This window comes from Labeo rohita, unplaced genomic scaffold, assembly GCF_022985175.1.
Source record: "Labeo rohita strain BAU-BD-2019 unplaced genomic scaffold, IGBB_LRoh.1.0 scaffold_129, whole genome shotgun sequence".
In the NCBI taxonomy this organism is placed as follows: domain Eukaryota; kingdom Metazoa; phylum Chordata; class Actinopteri; order Cypriniformes; family Cyprinidae; genus Labeo; species Labeo rohita.
In genome coordinates this window covers 130332-138666 of record NW_026127439.1, presented here as the reverse complement: position 1 = coordinate 138666, position 8335 = coordinate 130332, and positions in this window count along the sequence as shown.

The following is an 8335-nucleotide window of genomic DNA, read 5'->3' as shown; positions in this document are numbered from 1 at the left end:
AGTGAAGAAACAGGGAGGAAACATCATCCAAGACCCTTCTCACCCCGGACACAACCTGTTTGCACTTCTCCCCTCAGGCAGACGCTACAGATCCCTGAGCACTAAAACATCTAGACATAAAAACAGCTTTTTCCCAAATGCCATTTCCACCTTAAACAGATAATCATGAACCATTACCTGGGTTCTACAATTCATTTCTGTATTTCTTTCTCCATTCTAATTAATGTCTCTTTCTGTAGTATTATTATGTAAACTTCTGTAGTATTATTATGTAAATACTCATGCACATCTCTTATTTATATAGCTGTATATAGAGAAAATAATGCACAAATCTGTACATAATCATCTGTTCCAGATTCATATATTATTATTTATTTTTAAGTTTTTATTTAATTTAAATGTTGTATGTATGTATGTATGTATGTATGTACCAGGAGCACCTTAAAAAAACACAACAAATTCCTTGTGTGTTTGTGCACACTTGGCGAATAAAGCTAATTCTGATTCTGATTCTGATTCATTGCATTTGTTGATGTAGGCTGTAACAGTCTCTGCGTACTCCTGGAGGTCAATGTTATTGTTGTATGTGGCAGCCTGCTTAAACATACTCCAGTCTGTTGAAGCAGTCCTGTAAAGCCTCAGAAGACCCTTCTGGCCACACTTGTGTCTGCTTACGAACTGGTTTGGTGACTTTAACAAGTGATCTGTAAGCAAGCATTAGCATGACAGTAATGTGGTCTGAGGCACCGATGTGGGGGAGGGGGAAAGCCTTGTAAGCTCCTTTCTGGGTGGTGTAAACAAGGTCCAGTGTGTTATTTCCCCGTGTTGGGAAGTCTATATGTTGCTGTATTTTGGGGAACACACTCTTTAGGTCTGCATGGTCGAAATCCCCAGCCAAGATGAGAAAAGCATCTGGGTGGGCAGTCTGCTGCTCACTGATGTGCTGGTACAGTTAATTTTGTGCATCACTCCTGTTGTTGCTGTTGGAGCTGGGAGGGATGTACACAGCAAAAAGCAGTATAGCTGTATATTCCCTCGGTTAATAGAATGTTAGGTAGGTAGATACCTACCAAAATTGTTCTATACGTTACTGAAAATACTTTTTACAACTATTTACAACATAGCTTAGGTTTAACATTACAAAAACAACATCAATTTTAAGTCCAGCCCTGCCTCCATGTGTTCTGGGGTCTTCGGGGAGGTGAATCTCTTGATGGCGAATGGCCACCAACTCCTCAGCAACTGCAATGCGGTGGACAGTGGAACGAAGCATGTCAAACACTCTGCTGCCGTCGAACATTGAGATGAACAATGCATAATTTGTTTTCATTTATTCACAGTTTTATTTTTATGGTTACTTAACTGCCTAAAATCAGGGTTTCTAAATATGTTCACCATCAAGACAATAAAATCGCACCTTGGTAACATATCAGTCAGTATTTGAACTGCTATATATTTCTGTGTGCATGGTTTTGTATTTTTTTTCATATGTATCTTTACATAATTCAAGTCAGTTCAAACGCAATGAATGTATTTAAAATTGTAATCCGGCAAGGATGCAGCAGAACAATATAATTTACCCGGCCATGCTCTTGGCCAAGCCTGAGGTACATCTCCTCCAGTAAAACATAAAATATAAAAACAAATATGACCAATGCTGGCTCCATAACTTAAACGTCTAAACCTGTCAGGATGGCAGCGCCCCTCTCGCACCGTTGCTATGCGACAGGAGCGGTAATCGGGAACACTTGGTGGCGCAATTAGGAAATCCTGCGAAGGTGGAGCATCTCATGCACTTCGGAGGGTCCTTTGTGCACTTCGGAGACGTGGCCTACGAAGTCCATGCACTTCGAAGTGCGTGCTCTCCACTTTGGGACACAGCTAGAGTGTGCCATACTGCTTCTTTCTTCTTCTATCGTTCAAAAGGTTATTTACATACTTAGTGCATATCGCCACCTAATGGGTGGTTGTGCAATTTTTTTTTTGTTTGTTTAATCTTTAATCGTTGAGAATAAGAATTATATTGTTTTAATGCTAATTATATAATAAGTCATATCAGATATGTATTTTTATTATAAAAATACATTATAGAAAATGCAGATCCATGATGTGTGAGATGATAATAAAATATAGGTTTTATAATATAATGAAATAAATATTACCTTGTCATAATAGTGTTTTATAATTTATACAGCCTACTCCTATGTAAACATAGCCTACTCCGGAGCAGGTTATCTTCAGAGAGCAAGTTGCTATGGCTACATACCTTGAAAGTTGAGGTTATCCACTTACTTACCCCATAAAACTTCTAAGAATCCTCTCAGAAAGCTCCTAATTTAGCAAAATAAAAATAGTGACTTCATTCAACAATTCGATTGGATACGCTGTTTCCGTTCAAATCAAAGCCTAAAGAACGTAGAAGAATCTGTGTAGTGCAACTAACACTTAGCAGTCAATGGACAGTCACAAGCCTTCCAGTTTTCATCCAAAATATCTTAAACAAACAAACATCTTCGAATGAAGCTTTTACGGGTATGAAACGACATTGGGATAAGTGATTCATGACAAAATTTATGTTTTTTAGGTGCACCTAACGCGAGGCACGAGGCGCACCACACTGCCTTTTTTGGTGACTTTTAAAAAAGAGCAGTGCTTTGCGTTTCTTTATGCTGCTAGGCAGGGGCATTTCTAGGATTTGAAAACATCAGGGGCTGGTGGCAAAACATCAGGGGCTAGTAGTGGTGGATGGAAGCTCACATCATAATTACGTGAGATTTTGTTAGACACAGGTGGGTGAACCTGGATCCTTTCTAGGGAGGTCAATCGGATATATTTTAAAGTTACATTCATTAATCTGGTGCACTTTGAGAGTTCAAAAATAAGAGCTATAAGTTAACCCATGTTCAATTTGCAAATTGAACAAAGAAAAAAGGTTAATGACCTGACTCACCACTCTTCTGATACTCTGAAAACATTGGATCATGAACTCATCGTGTGAGCAAAGTCATATTGTGCTTTCGATTGACAGATACTTTGCCAAAGCAGTGGCACAAAACAACATTGTTACAGTATGAAAAATTGGTAAATAGTAATCACTGCAAATAGCAAATATATCAAAGTATTATCACAAAATTATAACTTTACAAAAATATATTACACAAATGAAGTAATACATTTAAAATATATATTTGCATGCAAAAATAGGACCCCATTTTTTTTTTTTTTTAATTCCATTTTATTTATTTTTTCTAAATTCATTTGTTTTCTGTTTTAATTTTTCTGGACTCCTTTTTAATGGGTGCATTTAATTTTATTAATCAAAAAACATGTCTAATTAATGAAAACAATGAAACTTATACAATTTATCAAAAGTTAGGTTATGTTTAGGGCCCTATGAAGTTTTATTGTTACAAAATTTGTTTTAGCATGTCTATTTATTTAAATGCATAAAACAACTTTTATTTATTTCTACAACAGCCTTATGAAATTATGTGTTGTGTATTTACATTTTTCTGGTTATAAAATAAAGACATAAAATATTAGTTTATCTTTTAATTCATGAAAATGACATTTTATTTTTGGCAAATAAAAGGGATACACTAATAAAAAGATGGAAGAAATATTGTGTAACAAAGTTGTATTAATTTTTCAACAATAGTAGTAGTAGTAGTAGTACTGTAGGTACATACCTTCGACTGAATGATAGTAATATATTTCTGCCACAATGTCTACAAGCTAAACCGAACTTTTATTTTGACGGGTTTCCGTAAAATACATTTACATTTCTGCGAGTATATAACCATGGTTTACTCAAATGAAACAGTTAACTGCTCACGATCGTACTCTCAGAGCAGTTCTGGAGATGTTGTTCATGCATTTTTATGTCAGACGCTGAAATCACCGAGAGCGTCACGTGCGTCCGCACCATTCATTCATAAAGAGACACGCAGAACATTCAGGATTCATATTTAAATGGTATTTTGCGGCGTAATGTTTACAGAAACTAGTCCACATCGCGATTTGTAAAAGTGTAATGACCGACCTATGAGTGATTCAGAACCCATCTATATGGGTACTAGTACTGTCCCTAGTGAAAAAAAACAGCATATGCTGGTAGTTTTTCTTTTGATGCTGGTTTAAGATGATCCCTAGCTGGTTTATGCTGGTCCTTTGCTGGTTTTTGCTGGTTTATGCTGGTCATGTTGCTGGTCAAGGACCAGCTTAAACCAGCACCAAAACATACCTAACCAGCATCCCAGCATCACCTGGAAGACAATATTATTGTGTTTTAACAGTAAGTTATGCATGCAAAGATCATTACAACAGCATGGGTATGAAGATGAGATATATGTAATATAACATAATACTCTGAAAGAGAATATACACTGTAAACCATAAAAAATTAAAAGTGAAGCAAAAATATTAAATATGAAACATTAATACTTTTGCATGTGTACATTTTAGATGTCCATTTCTGAATTGACTAAACTAGTCGCTTCAGGGTTTTGTGATGTTTGAATTCTGAGGTTCTGCCTGCAGACCAGCACACACAGGAGAGGATCTGAAATCAATCTCACACTCATCAAGAATGAAGGGATATGCAAAAGAGGACGATGACCTGGGAATAATCTGAGTGAAATATAGGGCAGATAAAGCCCCAGCAGAGTAAATATGAAAATAACCACAATATGATGATCTGGTTTCCTGGATGTGTGAAATTGACAGCCAGCAGAACATAAAGCTCCACAAGTTAAAGAGATCCACATGATCATTGACATAATAAACAAAAAAGCAATAAGGGGAAGATACACATCATGCAAAGAAAAATGACCAAAAAAGGTACAGATAAACATAAGTATGTAGAAAATGATAAAACATGGAGAAGGGACAACAGAAGCAGCAGTACACAGTGGATAATTCAGTGAGAGAATCCCCTCTAGCGCCACCAGCTGGTTTAAGAGAATACCACAGTCTCTTGACATCTCCCTTAAAGACCACAAACCCCAAAATGTCCAATCCAAATACCCAATCTCAACTAAGAGATGTTTTAACAGTACATAGGGACTCAAGAAAATCTCAACAAAGTCAGTGAGGAGGAGGAGGATGATGTAGACTGAAATATGGTGTCCATTCTGTCTGTGATGAATTAGATCACTGGCAGACCAAACTAAAGTTGGTAGACCTGCACATGCACCAGTGATGATGAAGATGGACAATCTGACATTTATCTCCAGCCGGTCAGCTTCCAGCTTCCAGCTTAATGGGTAAGATATAAAATGTGATTCCATATTTTAGTCTCTCTTGAATTTCTTTGTGATATCCAGCTGAAAATGTACAAGTGTATAAAATGAAAAAAGGGAAAATAAGTATCTATGATAAATGAATGTTCAGCTACTTTCAAAAGATACAAAGCTCATAAAGTCAGCTATATGTACAACAACTCAGAATCATCAGACTGAAAACATTCATGCATGCGTGTATTACATGTCATTTCATACAGTATTGTAACTATTACTAACTATAACTACTTTATGTCAGTACATACATGTATATAATGACTTCAAGTAAAAAAACAAAACAAAATCAAACAAAAAAAAAAACAAAACTTTGTCTTACCTAGATGTATTGAGATTTCTGCAGCGCTGTGCTCATAGCATAAGAACGTTTCCAATCTTGGTTTATTTTCATTCTATTTAGGTGTCTTGCTTTTTTTTCTACAGCTGGTCTCTGGTTGTTGGTTTATGTGGTAGTTTGATCTCAGCTCTCATATCTGAGCTCTGAGCTCTGTGGTTTTGTCACAAACCCAGTTCGTAGACTTCCGTCCAATGGACTACTTGCACTGAGCATTCGTGAGGCACTTCTGTTTTGAAATATTATGGCTCAGTTGTTTCTGGTTATATAAATTTTCAGTGTGCTATATTCTGTTGATTTAAATGCCTTATAAAATAAGAGATTGTGGGATGATTTAAAAATCCGGAAATTTTCAGAGACAGGAGAAGACATATTCTGATGACTGCTGTGTACAGAATTTTCCACACTCAATGGAACATGAAGTTCTAATCCAACATAAACCGATCTGAGAAAACTGTGGCTGGGAATCATATGTGATTGTTTCACCACAGGGTGTCAGTGCTCTACACTAGTGGCCTAAATCACAACGATACAGTGTTTGTGAGATCTGATGAATAAAATCATAATGAACCTTTATTTCTGTCATGACAACTCTCGGCGGGGTTTGGCATGGTAATGTACATAACAATGTAAATGTATTTGGTCTTGGCAGAATAGATTTGCTACACTGCTGCTGCTGCTGCTGCTGCTGCTGCGACAGAGCAAGTACTGGGTACAAGTACTTTCTGCTAATATATCCACAACATGCTGCTGTGAATATGTAAGAAATATTGATGCTGCACATATAACATATATGAATAACCCCCATAACATACATGAATCACCTCGTAGCAGATCTATACAGGTGGAGCTGGGGAAGGTGGAGGGTTTCTGAAGCATGTTGCAAAACTGCTTACAGCTAGCACTAGTCGTATATTCGAATGTTGAGCAGTGAGCTCACTGGCTACTGATACACAACCCATTCTCACTCCCGAGGCGTCAAAAACTGCAGAACGGTCAAGCGCCTCTAGCATCACTATGATGTCAACGGCACCCCTCGGCATCACTATTTCAACGAACTGGGACCTACATTGATTTCAACGGGAAACTTTTGGCGTCAGAACACAGACGCGAAGGACATGAGATGATCGCTATGAAATCACGTTCAGGAAGTCTCATTCAGCACAAATCGTGATACTTGCCATCAGTTTACGTGTGCCAAAGGTTGGGTGAGTAGTCGTAAATACGCTGTCTTAATGTTTGTTTTAAAATGTATCCTGTCTTTCTTATTAATCAGATTAGCGCCGTATATTTATTCGCTTAATTATACCTGTCATGCGAGGCTGTCTTTGCGTTTCATTGCGTTTAACTAAATGAACACACCTGCTGACCGGGGCGATTAAACTCTATCTGTCACGTGACGTGCCATAGACCTTCGATCAATTTTATATTCATATCAGGTTCAAAGATGTAAGTTGTATTTGTAGTAAAATCATGGTAACCACAACACTTACAACAAGTTGTTCTAAGTTGTACTGTGATATTTTAGTTAAAACACAGTAAACAGTACACTTACCATGTTTTTACCACAGTAACTGTAGTTTTGCTGTGAAATTTAAAGTTAAAACACTGTAAACAGGACACTTACCATGTTTTTACCACAATAACTGTAGTTGTACTGTGATATTTGAAGTTAAAACACAGTAAACAGGACACTTACCATGTTTTTACCACTGTAACTGTAGTTGTACTGTGATATTTGAAGTTAAAACAGAGTAAACAGGACACTTACCATGTTTTTGCCACAGTAACTGTAGTTTCGCTGTGGCAGTTTCAGTAAAAAAAGCACAATAACCACAACACTTATTATGCTTTTACTGCAGTATCTTTAGTTTAACTGTGATATGTATAGTAATAGCACAGTGATCACCAAACTTACTATGGTTTTACCACTGTAATGCTAGTTTTGATGTGCTTTTATGACAGATACCACATTAATCACTACACTTAGTATTCCATGCTTGTAATACCTTTTAATGTAAAAACCAAAAAAAAAAAAGAAAAAATTAAAAAAAGTTATTTTTTAACATCCTGCAGTTCATTCACATCAGTTTAGAACTTATATATGTTGCTCACAGATCATTATTAACATTCTCTATATAACTGTCTTTTCGTTCCCCTTTTCGTTCCCCAGCTTATTGGCTGCGTCGCATGAGCCTGGCGTTTCTGTTGCGTGGCGGCTGCGTTGCGTTTTCTACAGTATGTCTTTGCACATCAGAACGTGTCTGAATATCATGCTGCTTCTGATAGCCTTTTCTGTACACGCGCATGTTTCCAATTGATTTACTGCAGTAGTACACTTCCATGTTAAACATAAATATACACTGATTTGATTTGAAGACAACTTTGGAAGTATTGACGGGAAAACAGGCTACAGAATATTTCGTTCTGTATTGACAGGTGCAATATGAATTTTTTTATTGGCACTTCTATAAACCAATCACAATCGTCTTGGGCGGCGCTAAGCACTAGGCAAAGCCACGGTGCCGCTGCCGCTTTTGGTGGAACGTGCACGGTCAAAATTTATTTTAGTCGTGCAACAGAAAACTCAGATTGGACAGATAGTCTAGCTAGCTGTCTGGATTTACCCTGCAGAGATCTGAGGAACAATTGAAATAAATCGACCGGAGCTTAAATTCATTTTAAAGAAAGGTAACAGACATCT